The sequence below is a fragment of the Harpia harpyja genome, chromosome Z (genome assembly GCF_026419915.1).
Source record: "Harpia harpyja isolate bHarHar1 chromosome Z, bHarHar1 primary haplotype, whole genome shotgun sequence".
In the NCBI taxonomy this organism is placed as follows: domain Eukaryota; kingdom Metazoa; phylum Chordata; class Aves; order Accipitriformes; family Accipitridae; genus Harpia; species Harpia harpyja.
In genome coordinates this window covers 34,781,881-34,801,125 of record NC_068969.1, presented here as the reverse complement: position 1 = coordinate 34,801,125, position 19,245 = coordinate 34,781,881, and the positions used below count along the sequence as shown (strand labels likewise).

General features: G+C 40.9%; 1 protein-coding gene across 11 annotated transcripts in view; it reads right to left on the bottom strand.

Moving 5' to 3' along the window:
• The window catches only part of SSBP2 (single stranded DNA binding protein 2), a 195,313-nt gene that overhangs the window by 153,524 nt on the left and 22,544 nt on the right, over positions 1-19,245 (bottom strand). The window contains exon 1 of one of the 11 annotated variants that reach the window (XM_052776721.1): positions 16,833-16,956. The exons of the other annotated variants lie outside the window; for them this stretch is intronic. The gene's annotated coding sequence lies outside the window, so the exon portion shown is untranslated. Of the gene's footprint in view, positions 1-16,832; positions 16,957-19,245 lie in introns of those variants that run through there. 11 annotated transcript variants of the gene reach the window in all.

Sequence of the window (19,245 nt, the reverse complement as noted above, 5' to 3'; positions counted from 1 at the left end):
ACATGCCATAGGCCAGAGTTCCCCCCTTCCCACCAAGACAATTTGATCACACATTCATCTATGGCCTAATGATACAGTCACGCTAGCAAAAAAAGTTACTGTCTAGCTCTTACTGCTGCAGTGCTCTTTTTGCTAAGCTGGTGTGTTTTGCCTGAAGCTTCTGCTGTAATTGGACAGCATCTACTGAACTCCAAAGAGAAGAACCATTTAAGTAGTTCTAGCCAACCAGTTATCAGACTATTACCAGGAAATAAACAGTAATCACTCTAACTGTGCTATTGAAATGACCTTCTTACATGGTAAGGTGGGAAGACACAATTAGCTTAATGAGAACTTACAACTAAAGCCTTGCAGCAGTATGTCCAGTGATGAAAACTAGGTGGTAAACTTCCCCAATTCCAAGTCAAAAGATTAAGACAACACCTAACTTTCCATAAAAGGCAGTGAAAACCTGAAAGCACCAGGCAGATGTTCACCTTATCTGGTTTTGGTATCTAACTTAGGTGCTCTGTCTCACATACCCTGCACCGCCCCGGCAAGCTTCATTGACTATATGTAGGGTACTCAATTGGCTGTTTCAGATGAACATATGCCTACAGAAGGACTCAAGTTATTATCACAAAGACTTTCAGGAAATAAGTTGTCCATAAAAGGTAAAGCAGTAGTATCTTTGTTTCGTTCCATAAGAAGATGCGTACCGAGAAAGTTTCTGTCTCTCAGTCTAAGACTGAACTTCAAGCACCAAGTTTGGTTTATCGTTATTTCTAAGGAGACAAAGAACAAAAGGAGAATGGCCACATTTTTCCATGAAGGCCAAAAGCTGTACTTAGAAGAGCAAGGAATTGCAATAAATTAGCTTCTGCTTTCTCTTGAAAGCTGCCCAGAAAACCTGCCAGAAGCAGGCAACTATTATCGACAGCTTCATGCAGTTGACAAAATTGCTGTTGCTTTCATTGTTTTATTAGCCACATGTCATAACTAAATATATATATATAATTTAACTGAGGGTACAGTGGTGTATAACCATTATCCAGGAAGTTTTAAGATCAATGTGATGGAGCAAGAGCCTGCAGCTCCCCAGCTTTGGCAGGGTGTCAAAACACATTTTGGGTACTGCACTTGCCTTCTGCAGCACCAACAGTCAGCTTACCACTGTGATAAGCAACTGCTGCCTCTTCACCAAAAATCTATGATGGTGAACGACTGCACATCACAGAAATGTCCTAGATGCTACCGTCTCCTCTGCCAGCAATAGAGATGATGCTGTTAACATCTGATGCTGGATGTTGGGGAAAAAAAATTATCTATAATGGGAATATTCCAGATCTGAGCATCACCAAGATAGATCTAGAATTTGGGGGTTATTGAGACTTAAATTTTTTAAAACTATTCATGTATGGGAAGTCCTGCATGTGACACACCATCTATATAACTTTTGGTTTTTTAAACAGTAATTAAAAAGCACAATGAAAACTAGTAAATCAATATTCACGCATTATTTTTAGTTCGTGTGAAGAAGAGTGAAGCAGTTGAGCAACATTTAAAAGAAGCTCCATAGAAAAGATCTTAAATGTTCTTCTGTGTTTCAGGAGACTTGCAGTATTCCAAAATCACTACTCTGACCTATACAGAGAAGCAGCTTTTTTTGTTTCCAAAAAGGTATATAGACTTCATTTCAAATCCAGAGACTCCTAGGAATCTCACTCATTTAATATCCAAAATACAAACCTCATTCTCTGAAATAAGAGAAAGTAGCACTGAATCCATATTTTAAATACAATACAACAGCTAAAACCATCTCAAATTTGGGGGTTCTTGAACAAATTTTCTTGAATCCACCAATCCAGTACTTCAAAAACTGCTCTGAAGCTCTTGATGGTGAGCTGGTTTGGGAATTTTCAACTAACAATGGCAAACTATTTTTTTGTACAGTTTCATGTTTTTAATAGACATGTATGCCAAACCACTCTTTGTCCCCTATTTGATCGTACTGACAGTCATTTTCCTCTCTCTCCCCCTCCCCATATACTGACATAATAATATTTTTTCCCTATATTTTTTAATATATTTTTCATATATACATACCTATAATCTTTTCCTATTCATCTCATCTGAGATTTAGGCGATTCAGTCTACTGTCAGTTATCCACGGTACGAGAGGACTGGGACAAGAGACCACAAAGGCCATGGTGGGTGCAGAAGTGCTTTGCGGCACAAAGTCAAATCCTTCAGAGTCCCCGGTGCATACTTCTACTCAGCTTCCCTGAACAGTGGGAAGATCAATTTGGATGCAGCATCAAACTAGAGCTATACCCAAGAACTGAATTATGCTTTTTTCATTTGCTTAGGCAGGTACATTATCAATGGCCTCAACGTTACAGTGATTTATCTCCACACACACACCTAGCCCATCAGCTCTGCTGGGCATGCCATTTCACCTACACATAGTTTACATACTGGTTTGTTTAGCTTGAGGCCAGCAGACTGCTCTTTTTAAAAGCCTCTAATCATGCTATTCTACTGGTTTTTTTCCAGCTCAAAACATGATCTATGTTAATGTTAATGCTTTGTATCCTATCAACAATGAGATCAGTCTTCTTAGAAAAATGTGGGTATTAAATGAAACCCAAACACTGGTCTGAGGAAACAGTATGTCCCAAAGGAGATACTCAATGTTTGTTTGGCTCTGTACACTGACTTTTCTGAGAGCTCCTATCGCAGACCTGCAAACACAGGCAGCATGAAAGTGTATGTATTCAACATTATTCATATCCGTTTACTTCCTCCTCTCTCTGTAGATAGCAGAAAACATTCTCCTTGTATGCATCTAAATATTTGGGGCTTATACCCAGTGCTATAATGAATAGTGGCCTCAGTGCCTTGTATTAGGCTGATGGTACTTTCCAAATAAGCTGATCCTTCTCCTCGTTTATTCCAGTTTTACAGATCGGGGAAGCGTTCTCCTACCATGATTCTGGGCAGGTAGACTCAACTCTAGTCTCTCTTCCACTGGATTACTTGCAAGATGTCCTGAAAACATGCCTCATTAAGTCTGGTCACCCTCCCCTTGATTATACATACTGCTTCAAGTGTTAAAAACAGTTGTAATCTAGTAAGTGCCCTTTCACTCTAACAGTATTAGAAATAACAGCAGGGTTTTTTTCAGTTTACCCATACACTTGCAACTCACAAATTCTTTTTGTGTCCTAATTTCACATGCTTTTACTACTTAACCTCCTGTAGACTTCAAGCACTAGCATAACTATTTCCTACAACACACTAACTTGTGCACCAGTATATAACTGAACATCGAATAGGTATATGGTATCCATTCATCTTTTGAAAAAGATCAGAGATACATGCTGTGGTGGTGTCTGCAGTCTCTCCCACAAGCACTTAGATGCATGGTTTTACATATTCTCATCTGCTAAGGATGTCTTGGTTTGTGCTAAGATGTCGCACTGCACAGTGTTACCCAGTTTAATCTGACTCTGGCTGAATTTCATACTCATTTTTGTCTCAGGTCTCAGCTTGTAGAAATTACTACAGATCCAAAGTACTGCAAAATTAAAACACTCTTCTGTAGACTCCATCTTGAATGGGATAATTTCCACTGATTTCCAAATACTTCATCAAAGGGTAGATATTCTTGATGACCTCTAAGGTTTCAAATTAAAATCTTTGTCCTTTTTGCACCTCTGTTTTGCACATATATGCCTCAAGAAGTTTTCCAGTAGAATTTCACAGGCTTCCTAGACAACGGTTAAAAAAGAAGTAAGGCTTACACACCTGAAAGTTTGTCTGTATTTTTCTAGCTATATTTGCTTGTGTAACAAGATAATATACCTTCTTGCAGACCTAATTCTCTTGGGCCACTAGAGCTACAGCATTATTCCCACAATATTCCTATGTGAAAGTTGCTGAACATCTCAAATGCATCAGCAGCTGGAATCCTCAGAAATAAGACTACCTCACTTTCATTTGCAAATGAGAGAAGCAAATGAAGAGTGAAACATGCTGAAATTAATTAACTTTGTATTTTCAGTGTTTAAGTAGCTTCCCAGTGCTCTGTGCCTCCAGTTTGCTCAGGTGGTGCTTACCTCTGCTTAACAGATTGTGTTTCTGTAGCCTCCTCTCCCACCTTCTTGCCTCCCCCAACCTTATGTCACCCGTCTAGAAAGCTAAACTATTCTGATGTATCATTCCTGATGTCACATTACAGACAGTTCTTTGCTATCTATGGAGGTTGAAAGACTGTGTCCCCTTCCTTCTCCCCTGCACCCAGGGGCCAGGAAGCAGAGGCTTTCTCCAGACTAGCCAAACTGATGCCGATGGAAATCTTTTGTCCTCAGGGATGAGTTTGCTGTAGCAGAGGAAGCAAGACAAGCTCTTTGGGTGCTCTGGTGACTTGCAGACCATAGGCAGTAAAACACCTTTATCATGTAATTCTCAGGGCTGTCCAATGTGAAGCCAGTCTGCTGCCTGTGTAGCCTTTGCCCTCTTTGCTTTTCCTCATCAAGGGCAAGCTGTTCACACTGAAATAGCCCAATTCCTTCCCACACGAACAGAAAAGACTGAGTTCATTCAACCACCACTGACAATGAGGACTAAAAACATCCTCTTCTCACTACTGTCTCATTTCTTCTCCCCTTCCTAGCTAAGGGATTAGAAAATTAACCCAACCAAAAAAAGTGAACAGTTTTCTGCTTGACAAGTGAGCTGAATCAGCCTGCCAAGGGCCAGAGCAGCCACACAGGAGCAGCCAGAAGCAGCAGCGCTCACTTTGGCAGTCCTGGACTGCTAACACAGCTCTGCCTGCACAGTCAATTCCTCCAGCTGGCTAGAATCTCAAATATATATTTTATGAAAATATATACATTTTTAAGGTACAGTGTAAGCTGAGACTTTTACAAAAATACATGAGGTTCCACCTGTTCCTGATAATAAAGGTGCTAACCTTAGTCTTCCCTGCTGCTTTCAATGGGATAGTAACAGGCTTTTACATGCTATTTTTTCCCCTGGTATATAATTTGCTATCATTAACGAGTTTAATGCAATGCATCCTGCCCTGGCAGTAAGCAGAGCTAGCACCATGGAGCTATCCTAAGGAGAGTCACCGGTAGAGAGCAAAGCACAGACACAGTCCTTAGCCAAATGCAAACTTTAAAGCTATACACATGCCACAGGATTACAGGTAGGTGGTACCTAGCTGAGCAGCTAGTATATTACATTTCTTCGTAGACTTACTTAAAATACTTGTTGCACAGGTACCACCGAGGGGTTACCATGGTTCTGTTGTAGTAATAGCTTCACGCAGTGGACTAATGCTATCTTAAAATATTACAGCTGTTCCTAAAGCAACTGCCTACCCTGGAGCAGAAAAAAATTCTGTCTACAGCAGCACCAGAAGGAAGAAACATGAATATATACAGCCAGCTCCCCAACGATGTGTTAGACTCATCTCAGATCAGCACCAACTGGACATGCAGTGCCCATCAGCCCCACAAAGCAAGCATCATACAACCTGATTTTCACTCATATGAAGAAAACACTATTTCTGAGTATCTGGCTTGTAGAAGGACCCATGTTTTTGCTAGTAGCTTTCCTAGCTCTTCTCAGGAAGTATAGGTTTAATATCTTATCAAATATGGTGGGTGGGCCCACAGCATTGAAGATTACCAGGAATCACTGCTCCTGAAACCTAAGGTCCTCTCTTCAAAGCTGTAGGGCTAGACAGCAGATGAGAATCTCATTTGTCAAAAGGTGGCATGAAGAAGTGGAAGAGGACCCCGGCCGTTACCACAGACAGGCTGGAGGTCTACTTAGAAAGTCATCAAGCTGATCCTGCCCAGCCTTTCAGCACACCTGTACGGCAACTCACAAATAAGAAAGAACTGAAGTATTTGGGTTCAGAGAGCAGCATATAACTGTGGCGGTTTCTAGCACACACAGATCTCCTCCTGTAAAAGGTTTTAGAGAGAGGACTGTTAAGTTTAGTGGCCAGATTAGATGAAACACTTCTCAGACTCACTAGCAAAGTGTTTTCCGAATTTCATCACAAGTTTCTTGTTGGAACCAAATAGTCAAAGACTGACTATTACTAATACTCCTGGCTGGCAGATTATCTCAATGGCAACCTGAAATAATGAACATTATCACAAAAGAATAAAACAGTAGACTTCCAGGGGCCACAACCAATCATGAAATGGAGAATTAGTCTCAAGAGGGAAGGGGAGAAAACAAGGAGGAAGACACAAGCAACAAGTCACCTCATGAATCTTATGGGAATCATATGGGATGAGAAAATTGAGGATGAATTTCCCTGAGTAGCTATCTAAAAAGTGAGGGCGGAAAGTAATTTGTATGACTGATTATGAAATGATAGCATTTTCTTCTGGAGAGAGGAAATTCAGAAAGCATCAGAGTAGAGACAACAGACCTCAGAATTCAAACAAATTCAGGGAATTGGTGGAAAGAGTTTATTCAAAAAACCAGATAACCTGAAGAAAGAAAGTGCAAGACAAGCATCAGGTGATTCAGGCTGTATTAAAAAAACTCAGTGGGAAATATCAATGGAAGACAGACAGGAAAGAGTAAGAGGTTACTTTGGCTGCATCAAAAATTCCTCACTGATCCAAGAAAAAGGTGCAACAACAAAAAAGAAAGTAAAGGCCGTCCTGGTTTCGGCTGGGACAGAGTTAATTTTCTTTCTAGTAGGTGGTACAGTGTTATGTTTTGGGTTCAGTATGAGAAGAATGTTGACAACACACTGATGTTTTCAGTTAATGCCAAGTCGTGTTTATACTAAGTGACAGATTTTTCAGCTTCACAGCAAGCTTGGAGGGGGACACAGCCAGGGCAGCTGACCCCAACTGGCCAAAGGAATATTCCATACCGTGTGACATCATATCTAGTATATAAACTGGGGGGAGTGGGCCTGGGGGGATCGCTGCTCAGGCACTAACTGGGCATCAGTTGGCAAGTGGCAAGCAATTGCATTGTGCATCACTTGTTTTGTATGTTCCAATCCTTTTATTATTACTGTCATTTTATTGTTATTATTATCATTATTAGTTTCTTCCTTTCTGTTCTATTAAACTGTTCTTACCTCAACCCACGAGTTTTACCTTTTCTCTTCCAATTCTCTCCCCCATCCCACTGGGTAGGGGGGGAAAGTTAGTGAGTGGCTGCGTGGTGCTTAGTTGCTGGCTGGGGTTAAACCACAACAAGGCACATTAACAGTATTAAGGAACAAGAGACATCCATGCAGGTGACAAACGCAGAAAGGCCAAAGTGCCAAATTAGTTGCAATGAGCAAGGACATTAATAAGGCAGCAAGAACGAAGCCTATACCATCAAAGAACAGGAGTTCCACTATTCAGTGCAAGAAGCGTGCAAAGTAAAGAGATGGTAGGGAAGTCTCAAGTCTCAGTGCATGCTTTGATTCTACCTCCATAAAACAGCAGAAGAAAGCATTACTACTTAAATACAAAAGGAATACACACAGCAGGAGGAAACAACAGGTTAAGGAACAGCTTAGAGCTGTACTACAGGGGAGAGGGCTGCAGCACATTGCCTCAAGAGTGCTATGAAATGAGCCAAAATATTTTCTGAACTTGGAAGAACTGAAGAAAGTCTAGTTCACATCTTTTGAAAAGAAAGTAAGAGAGGGCCCAGGGATTTGCACACCACTCAGAAATAACCCTTACCACCACAAAAACCTCACTTTTTGGGGACCAAATGAGCCACGAACATGACTTTGGCTCCGTATCTTAAGAACAGATCACGTGAATTCTACTTCAGTAAAATCCAAATCCCTTCTCTGATAGAACTGGCACAGCTAGAAACAGGGAAAGCAGACCTTGACCTCAGAGTAAATCACCCTGGCCTCTGTCAAGAGAAGCATCCAGTGGCAGCCCTGGCTGCACGTCACGGTGCCCCACGCGTGGCAGCTGTTAGGTCCCTTTTGGTGCAGCATCGAAAGAGGCTGTGACCAACCTGCTGGTACCAGGAGGTGTCCATTTGGATGTCAGCATGGAGTCAGCAGTACATTCATTACTTCTCCAATGACACTGCTGTGCAAAAGCTGGAGATGCAGGTGTGAGGGGAAAAAAATATAAGCTTTTTCTAAAGCCTGTGCCCCTCCTCCCCCAGTTCAGAATGGCTTTCCTATATTTATTTTGGGGGCTGGGTCATTGCCTTTGAATGCCTTGCGATTCCAGAGCTGCAGATGACACAATGTCAACTCTGACAAGAACTTTTATGCAGTTCCTACATTCCTTCTGAGCCAGTTTCTCTGCAGAGGTCGTGAACGCTGCTTGCCTGCTTAACAGTGCACTGAATGGCACAGGCCCAAGCAACATCAGACAGCTGAGGCCACCAGGAAAAGCTATTCTCAAGTGTATGCTATTAGTTTCGCCTGTCTAAACTTTGGGGTCCAGTAGATGACAACTAAGCATCTGCCTGAACCATAAAGTCTCCCTTCCAAAATGGAGAGCTATGATGCTGATCCCCGGGAATAATGTCCCACTGGCTTTGAGACTGCTACTCATGTTGGGTGACAAGTTCTGCACAGGGGATGAGGTGGAAGAACTAAGGGCATTTCTCTAAAAAAGAAAAACAGAACAACAGCAACCACCCCAACCAAAAGATAGTCTTTATATGTGCAGGTATAAGCGTATGTACAGAAATTCTCAGCACACATAAATTGATTCTGCAAAACTTCATGCACAACATTCCTCCACAAATCACTAAAATTTTCACCACAGAACAACTGCACACAATTTGATATTCTCAGACCTACCAACTGCCATATGGCTGCCAGTCCTATTACACCTGTCTGCTGAATTCTCACACATCTGGCTAACCTGCTATAGAAGGTTTTAAGCATTTGCCTGCTATTCTTCCCTTTGGCTGACAGAGATATGCCAAGTAGACTGCTGGAGGTATTCTCTTGCTGCTCCCCGAACTGGATCATGGCCAACAAGGATTAGCCAAGACCCCCAGCTTACTCAACATTTCCAGTTCCATTCAGCTACAACTCCAGATAAGCTCAAGCACCCAGCTGCAAGCTACAGTTCATGCATGACAAGTTTGCTGAGCTTCTAGTCCTCTCTCCAACTGCCCAGGGGATAGTCTACTACACAAATACATGTATTTTACAACTTTACAGATAATTTGCTTAGACTCCAAACTGGAAGTTACCAGAAATATTTTCTTTTGAAATGCAGGTCATAAAAAAACCAACCAAAAAAACCTAGTTGTAATATCCGCCCAGATTTTTTTATAGTGAGAATACTTTCCAAACAGAAAGAATTTCATCAACAGAAGGAAGATACTTGAAAACCACGCTAACAAAGAGTTGCTCCACCAAAAAAAACCCCAGCAAACACCACCACCAAAAACCACCCAGCAACAATAAAATCTTGCAGTTGTGAAGCTAATACTACCAAATGTTTGACTAGCAGTCTAGAAAATTTTAATGCTAACTCTCCAAAATGCTTCTGCTTGCTTTGAAAGGAAGAAATCAGATACTGGACAAAAGTGATGAAAAGTATTTGATTACTGACGGCTGCTGTTTGGTGGAAAAAGTGATACAATATTCTACCTCCTCATGATTAAAACAGGGAAAATAAGCAAACCACTTCCCGTACAAACTCTGGCTGACCACTTTTTGTTTCTAAATCCAAATTTAAAGGACATAAGCATCAAAAAGACTGCAATTGTACCATGTGCGGGACACAATTTAGACTGGCTGTTTTGGTCTTACAAATGCATTTCTGTACAATACAAATTCAATTCAGAAAAGGTTATCTTACATTTGGCTTACACTGGAAAACAGAAAATTCTATTTTCTCAGTTTTGTAAGTAGGTGTTATTAGAATAGTATAATCCATACTGGATTAAGTTTTTAAGTTAACTTCATTGATACTTCATAGGCAGGCAAATCAGGAAATACAGAATGTAAGTCAATGTCATATTGCCAAGATGCAATTGCTGCAGCAGAACAATAAACAGTCAAATGAGAGACTTCAACAGGCCATGGACACATTTTAAGATGCCAGGAGCTGGCACTGGAAGGAAAAAAAAAAGGTGGTGGGGGAAAAAGGCAGAAGGTGGTGGAAAAAGGCAGAAGGTGGTGGTGGAAAAAGGCAGAAGGTGGTGGTGGAAAAAGGCAGAAGGTGGTGGTGGAAAAAGGCAGAAGGAGGGAGGGGAGAAAGGCAGAAGGAGGGAGGGGAGAAAGGCAGAAGGAGGGAGGGGAGAAAGGCAGAAGGAGGGAGGGGGAAGGCAGAAAGGGGGGGAAAGGAAGACGGGGGGGGAAAGGAAGACGGGGGGGAAAGGAAGACGGGGGGAAAGGAAGACGGGGGGGAAAGGAAGACGGGGGAAAGGAAGACGGGGGAAAGGAAGACGGGGGAAAGGAAGACGGGGGGAAAGGAAGACGGGGGGAAAGGAAGACGGGGGGAAAGGAAGACGGGGGAAAGGAAGACGGGGGAAAGGAAGACGGGGGAAAGGAAGACGGGGGAAAGGAAGACGGGGGAAAGGAAGACGGGGGAAAGGAAGACGGGGGAAAGGAAGACGGGGGAAAGGAAGACGGGGGAAAGGAAGACGGGGGAAAGGAAGACGGGGGAAAGGAAGACGGGGGAAAGGAAGACGGGGGAAAGGAAGACGGGGGAAAGGAAGACGGGGGAAAGGAAGACGGGGGAAAGGAAGGCAAAAAGGTAGGAAAAAAATGCAGGGAAAAAAGGAAAAAAGGCAAGGAAAAAAGAAAAAAGGCAAGGAAAAAAGAAAAAAGGCAAGGAAAAAATAAGGAAAAAACAAAGAACAAAAACAAGAGAAAAACACAGAGGGGAAAAAAACACAAAGGGGAAAAAACACAAAGGGGGGAAAAAACACAAAGAAGGGAGGGAAAAACACAAAGAAGGGGGGGAAAAAACACAAAGCAGGGGGAAAAAAACACAAAGAAGGGAAGAAAAAACACAAAGAAGGGAAGAAAAAACACAAGGGGGGGAGGGGAATGACAGGATGACACAAACAAAGAAAGAAAAAAACCAAATCCAGATGGGTTATTTGCAGCCAAACAATTTAAGCTTCCAGAAGTTAGCATCAAGGCTTATGCTTCAATAAACATGCACCCCAACACTGCACACCTATTAATATAGCTGAATGAGTCCACACCCGACCCCAGCTATGGGAGCACAATTCAAATCACTAATACCCTTGGGGATTACCATCAGTGGCATACCAAGCATAGCAGAGAAGTACTTAAAACTGTCAGCTTGTGACCAAAAGGAAAAAGATAGTGAAGGTGTCTTAATGGACTCAAAGGTTTACAATTCAAAAATACTGGTGAGCTCTATGCAAGAACTGTAGGCATGGAGGTAGTTTTGCTAAGGAGAGTTTCAGAAAATATCTCCCAAAATACAAACAGTGATAAAGCATTTTACTTAAACATCCTCTGTAATAATAGTGCAAAAACCCCCTAACCTTCAACAGGTACTCAAATGTTTTATTCAATATAAACACTACTGTGCCTATTGCTTAGGTTCAAACTACTGCCTGAGCAGCATTTTTAATTTCTTCTCAGTGACATTTTAAAGAATTCTGATTAAACTGCTTGAGAACACAGAAAAGTTGATTAAAAAGACACCACTTTCATGTGTTTTTCATTTCTCAGTTCAATATGACTATTAATATTCAGCAAATATTTGTATTTAAGAGACTGCTTACACACTATTTGAAATTGACTTGAGTTACTTGTGTGGTATTAAATAGATCTGATCTCAAGCCACAAAGCTACACACACACACATTGCAAAAGTTATGCTGCTATTCCATGCCTCATTTACTACCTTCACTATCCTTTCTTCATTTTCTCTGTTACCAGAAAAAAAGAAATTGATCTTGAATTACTCCGGAAACTCTTAAGAGCAGATTCTAGTGTAAGACACAGTAATCTGCTCAGCATGTAAGAGTTACAAATAGCAGAGCAAGAGATCTACCCTGTTGAACCTTATCCTAAACAAGACTCCTACCTGCACAGGCAAGGGAAAAGAGACTTACTTTTTAAATGACTGTGTCTTCTATAGTCTACCAGCATCATCTCTACTAAGTCGTAATGAAATGTTAGTACTACCAGGGATGGGAAGGGGGAGGGGGCAGGTTTAAGGCTCCTCCGAAGATATTGTACAAGTTGCTTCAAGTACCAGCTGATGAAAAAAAGCTAGCAAGAGTCTTTTACTCTTTCTACCAAACTACATATTTCTTTTTACCAGCTTACATAAATAAATCAATTTATTCTTCCCTGTTTCATGTTTTATATACAGAAGAGAAAGGGTGAACATACCAGAATTTTTCAGACACAACCACTGCAGTTTAACAATGCATAATGATCAAATAATTATGAAACTATAATTTTGTTACATAAAATCTTAAATGATAAATTACGATTATGCATCAAACTATACTCTCTTTCAGCATGTATATGCCTTTTCCAAATAAATGTTAATTCAAGTTTCTGAATAACTGTGAAAACTATGAGTGAAGAAAATTGTATAAAACTTGCAATGAATAGCATTAAAGTGAAAACAAAGACAACACTTGTGATTCATTACTGAACTCTCCTGTTTCTGTATTTACCTGTTCCCTTGAAATTAAATGGAGTAAAAAAAAAAAAAAATTCAGTTCTCCCTAAAAACACTTTAAATCAGCGGGCTTACAAATCACGGTATTCTTGTGGTAGAATGACAGTCAAATCATGGTTGCAAAACAGACTGTTTGTAAAATTCTGTATTGTTTGGATGAGAAGTTACCACAAGTCAGACAGGAATGTGGCTAAAAACAAAACTGCCTCTTTCCCACCATTAAATTTCAGTAAGATTCAGCAACACATGGAAGAAACCAACCTCTGCACAAAGTGATCCCCCACCTGACATACAAAAATAGTCCACCTCATTTTTGGTTTGTTATCCTGATACCTCTATAAACCACAAATACTTGAGATGGAACACAGATGACTGACACAAAGACATCCACTCTGAAAATCTCTGCCCAGTTTATCTCTGGAGTGAGTTAGCTGTATGCCCCCTCAGTTTTCTTGCAGTGGTATAACATACAATTAGGCAAATGCTCCAGAGAGCACTGGAAAGGTTTATCTGTAGATTTTAGGGAATCTCCATCATTGGATGTTCTCAAGACAAACTAAATAAAGCCATGGCTGACCTGATCTACTGTTCATGATGGACACGCTTCAAAGAAAACTTCTGGACTACGTGACCTCCAGGGGACCCCGCTAACCAATATTTCCACGATTTTATAAACTGTTTCCAAAGAACGCATCTGCACCATCTTCCCTCTTACTTCATCACATACAGCTTGTTCAGTATCCTGCTCCTCCACACCAGAGCCAATCATTCAGAGTTGAGTCCTACCTTCATACATCAATTCCATTGCACATGAAGTTTCTCTACAGAGCCATTCCAACACCAAGAAAAGTCAACTTAAGAAGAGAGGAGACAGCAGTGGGACTACATCAGAGAAGAGGCTGAAATCTCTTCCACTGAACAGCTGCTGGAAACCTCATCCCAAACACACATTGGAAAAGGGTTTCCCAAAAGGCTACGTGCTCAATATCCTTCATATCTGTCTCACGCTTAGCAGACTCAGACTAAAACAGAGAAAAGGATGGACTATACCTGAAATTAATGAAAACAATCAGTTACCATTAAAAAAAAAGGGGCTGGGAAGGGGGACCACAAAGAGCCACCTCTCCCATGACCAGAAGAAAAAGCTTTGTGATATCTCTGTCATACTGATTTAGTATGATGTGAAATCTAACTGCAAAAGTTTCCCTCCTTGAAAGAAAAGGAAAAATCAGAAACAGATCTCACAAGAAAGAGCACATATATACATAAATCTGCATTAAATGCAAGACTTGCATTTGCATCAGCAGCTGGTTGCATTAAAACCAAAAGTAAAACAAAACTGTCTGTTTAAATGCAGAAATTAATTTTCATTAGGAATACCATTTTTTACTCTCAACATGGCTCAAAATGAGATTTGACTCTAAATCTTGTACTCAAGTTAAAATACCCTACTTTATCTTCCAAATTACTGATGCTTGACTTGGTCCTATGTCTATTTAGAAAACATATCAGTTTTTTAAATTTCCTTTTATTAGTACATTACAAGAAGACAGCTTGTCAGCACAGCACCAGGCATTCACAGCTCTGGATTTCACTGTCACCTTAAAAAGCCAGCCCTGCTTGATTCCCTCATCAGCAGGCTTTTACTAGCAGGTTGGAGTCAAGTCCTGGGATTATATTTACTATTAAATATAAAGTATTTATAAATCTGTATTAAGTAAATTAAATGTTTAATATACTTTTTAACAGAGGGTCATTTGTTATGGATTTTAGTGCAGCAGTTAGACAAAACACTGTCTTTAACACCTTCTACTGGTGTGCTTACTGCCATATATAATACACACTCTTCATGCCTGTAACCTATTTAATAACAGACATTAATTATTTATTAGCCCTCTATAAACAATTTATAAACGTACCCTTACTATAAAGCATGACTGGACTGGCCTTTATTTCCACAACAGAAGAGTGTGTAGTATTTTAACTGCTGCATTAAGAAGTAAACCCTACTTATAAAGAACTTAACAGCAATACACATCTTGTGATATAAAAACATAACCAAACAGCATAGCCTATCATTTATCTCAGAATTCAGTAATATGCAGTGGATTTCCCAAAAATTTATGTAAATTGGTTACGATGCCACTGTAAGCAATACTAGAATCATGTTTAGGTACAATAAAAGAAGATTTTTTATACCTCTGCCTATTGGATAAATTTAGTTTTTCACCTTGGGCACCTAACTGCCTGGTTTTGTGAGCACAGGAGGTGCTATCCAGATGGGCGGCCATGGTATCCCATCACCAAAAAACCAAAGGCTAATTTTAATACCTAATGCCTGGCAGCAGCTTGTCCATATGCTAAAATCTTCTAAAAATCCTACTCACCTGCTCCGTGCTCTGCACGTGCTATTTCAGGTAGGCAGCTAAGATGCCAGGTTGGTACCCATATGTTATTTATAAAACTCACATACATCTTCATTGCCCCAACACTGGACTATGACCAGGTCCTGTTTTCCTCCACACTGTTCAAGTCATCTTTCCTGCTTCTCTGGGTAACTTGCTGTTGACACAAATAATCTCCATAGCCAGCAGCTTGGCACCAGGGTGCTCCCATGCAGATAATGCTGGGTGCTGAAAAGCCTGCACGACCACCCTCCTACTTCTCCAAACACATTCAGGTTGGAGAGTCTTATAAGGACTCTTTTTAACAAGATCATCTCAGCCAACGCTGCCTAGGATCTCTGGCTTGCTCAACAGGGAGTGAAAATTTTAGGAAAACTGTGTATTTTGCCACTCTAGGTTTTCAACTTTGTAAGTAGTACTGTATGTTAACTGACTGTCAGTCTTCACTTGCAGAGTAACTGACATTCCATATATATCTAGTATTAAAACCAGTTATTAGTTTTAGTATGTGTAAGGCATCCTGTGACTCCTCCTGGCACTGCACTGGCTTGCTTTTACTATAAATGTTCTTCTCACATGAGAACTGCCTTAAATTTAAAGCAAATACTTACAGCATAGCAAAATGCAAGAAAAGTTCCTTAATAGCAAGACACAAGGAATAACACTTTCCTAAATTTTCAAGTCTGCTGTTTGGACCTCCCTTCCCTGGGATTCTTCTCCAACTCAATAAATGAGTAATCAACCACAGCTTTCTAACAGTGCTTAAACTTGCAGCATTTTTTTGATTAAACTCAGAATTTTCCTTACAGAAGGCATCCTTTCTGAACAACACTAGGAGATCTAATGCAACTAAGCAAACTGGTGAACATCAAACCCAAGTGGCGGTGCTACACATACCACTTGTGTTGCCCATCTTTGAAAGCACGTTCTGTCAGAGAACAACAACCAACTGCGAGTAAGACTACATGCAAAAAGCCACCCAACCCAGGTATCAGCAATAACACAGCATGGCCTCTTAACTCCTTGTTCCCAACAGTCTGGATTCATTCAGGAAAGAGAAATTGCACCAGTGGGAAATAAAATACAAAACCAAAGACTCACAGGGTAAAATTAATTCACGCAGCTCAAAATTACTCATCTATTTTAAGTCAATGACGAAATATAAATCACAGTCAAGGCTGTCTTTTGTACATGTGAAAAATGCCTGTCTTAAGTAATAAAATGTCCTTTTCAGATCTGAATTAATGCCTTCTATGTGCCATCTCACTTAACACAAAAGCCCAAACAGAAAAAAAACAAGTTCTTGCCCATATGAAGTTCACAGGAAAGCTGACAAAGGAAAAACTACATAATTTGAATAAAAGAGAAATGAAGTCTAAAGTTCATAAATGAAGAGAGACTAATCATTGTTTTATAAGATATGTAAGGAAAAAGAAAAACAGAGCAAATGCAGAACACAATACCTATGTACATTCCAGTAAAAGAAAACATAAGGGAAGTACAGACACTGAGAAATAACCACAGGATGACACACAACATTAAGATCTTTGGGCCAAGACAGCCTAAGCTGGCTGGATGGAGGTACCAGGTGGGAGTTCAAAGAGCAGATACGGTGGTTACAGCAGCAGGAAAGAACACAGCACTAACATCATGACAACGCTGGGGTGCAAGGAACTTCAACATCCTCTGCCAACATCTTCTGGTCTCCTTCTACCAAAGTAAATTAAGTGCTGATACAGCAGACCCAGGTATGCAGAGCACACTGGTATATTCATAGATGATCATACCTGTACAGGTGATGCAATCATTCTATTGCTCAGTCAACAAGCCAATTCCATGTGGAATTTGGAGTCACTAAAAAAGTCTTTAGCACCCTTCAGGGTGATGAATTCAACTTCCCAGCACTTGTTTATGCAGCTATCCAGTCCTCTGAAGATCAGTCCCTGGAGGTAGGCAGCACTGACTAGCTTTGAAGGTGTCCTTAAACCACAAAACAACAATCATATGTGGGGAAAAAGATGCATGTATAAGAATAACTGAACAAGCAAACCTGAGATAAAGATCTGTCAAGTCCAATGTGAAACTCAAGACAACCCCAGCAAGATCAGCACAGTTAAAAGCTGCTCATTATTTTGTAATGTGTCCCCTTCGCAGTGCTTCTGACCTAAATAATGTCCTTGCTTTTTAGAAGATGGCTACTCAATGGTTCCTTTTGCTCGCTCTCTCCAAGAGAGCTCAAGCCTTGCTTTCATAATCACAGTAAAAGGTAAAAGGACTGCAACCTAAAACCCACGGACTCAGCTGTCTTGCACCCCAGAGAAAATAACAGAGGCCCAAGACCTAAAATGATATGCCCTTGAAAACAGTGTAAGGGACAAGAGGTAGGTAAGCCTGTAATTGCATCAATCAAGAAACTGCAACAGATGGAGCGATGCACTTGGAAACACGTTAATCTCTACTGTGTTTTCTGTCAGACTATGCAGTCTCTCTTCATCTCTAGAAATGTGGAAATGGGGCAAAAAGGGAGTAGCTGGAGATATGCAAGTCTTGCTAGGATTAAAGTAAAGAAGTCTGTGGCCCCATGCATCCGACCTTTATAAAATATTTCTAGTGAGAATCCTGCCATTTCCCTAACTCTCCCTGCAGATACAATAGCCACAGAACAGAAAAATAATTCTTAATAAAAGACTTTTTTTCCAAGGTAGCTTGTTACTGCCATCAGCCATTAGACTGGATTTAAGCCCCAAGGGAGTACTGGGATTTCATGGTGAGCAAAGTCTGACCGGGCCTTCCACCTTCTGAGTATTTACCTTCTACTAGGCCTTTTACCAAGACCTTACAATCACAAAAACCGTTTTTACCAACCACATCTGTTATAGCCAACAAAGGAAAAAAAGGATCTCTTCATGAAGCCAATACCACACAACCCCCATCTCCATACACAGACAGAAAAGACCCTGCTGGTGCACAGAAAGATAAACCTGGCTGTTATCACCAGGATGACACCCTTCTTGTGTTGCAGTTTTGAAGGAGGGGTACAGTTTGTCCCACACTAGCTAGCTGGTGCGTGGTACAGCCCAGCTGCTCGCCCAGCGCTATGAGGGACCACTTTAGCTCCATGGAAAGCAAATCCTAAAGATGACCGATTCCTATTCTTATTCCTAAAGATCAATCCCAGGACAGCACCCTGTCTGTGGCTTGGGCGGGGGCTGCTCGCAGTATAACACCTAGCATACAGCCACTTCACTTCCAGACTGCATGCCCCAAATCCAAGCGGTCATGCTCCACTTATCCTTACATCCTGCCCAAGGTCAAGGTATTGAGACCATGCTCCCCCAAATAAGAAGGGGAATTCACAGGCCAGCCCCTGCTTCATCTCCCTTCCAGACCTGCTGGGACATCAGGGACAAGCTGCTTCACAAGCACTGGGTGTAGGGCCTCTTTTTTTGCAGAAAGCGGGTTTCTGTGTTTGGCATTCACGCAAAGCACACTCAAGACCTTCTGGTATTTTTGCTGTATTTTGCTCTCCTTTTTATCATTTATGCACTCCTGTGCTGAGTGCTACAAAAGCCAGAGGACCCGTTCCACATGAGGTGTCCGTAAAGCTTTCTACTCCACTGCTGCAGGTGGCTTGGTGTTTGTACTCTGGCAGCCCTGGGGCTTATCCACTGTCCCATGTTTGCTTATGTCCTGTTACAGCCTTTAGACAAGCTGGACATTTTCTTATACCTACTTGAGAACGCTGTTTTGGTCAGCACAACGGCTGCAAGTATTCCTCAGGAAACCAAACCTTATAATTAATTTGTTTAATTTTCAATGCAACACTTAGGTTTTTAAGTCAGCAAAAAACCACTGTCATCATTTCATTGGGAGGACAACTTATTAAAACAGAGAAAACTGTTTTCTCAGTACCTCTCTCTATTTTAGTAATCTTACCTATTGACTTTAATAATATAAATAAATAAGCTAGTGCTTCTTTCTGAAAATTTCACATCAAATTCAAGAGGCAGTCAACATTTAGTACTCTTTCATGAGTTTGACCACACCTCTACAGTGACAATTTCATTAAACCACTTCCATTAGAGTATTTTCATGTTTTCTGGAAGCAAAATACAAGTGGAACAATAATTTCCCTGTATCTTCATCCTTAGACAACATTACTGAAATAATTATACGGGAATGCAAGAGTAAAGGCTGTCA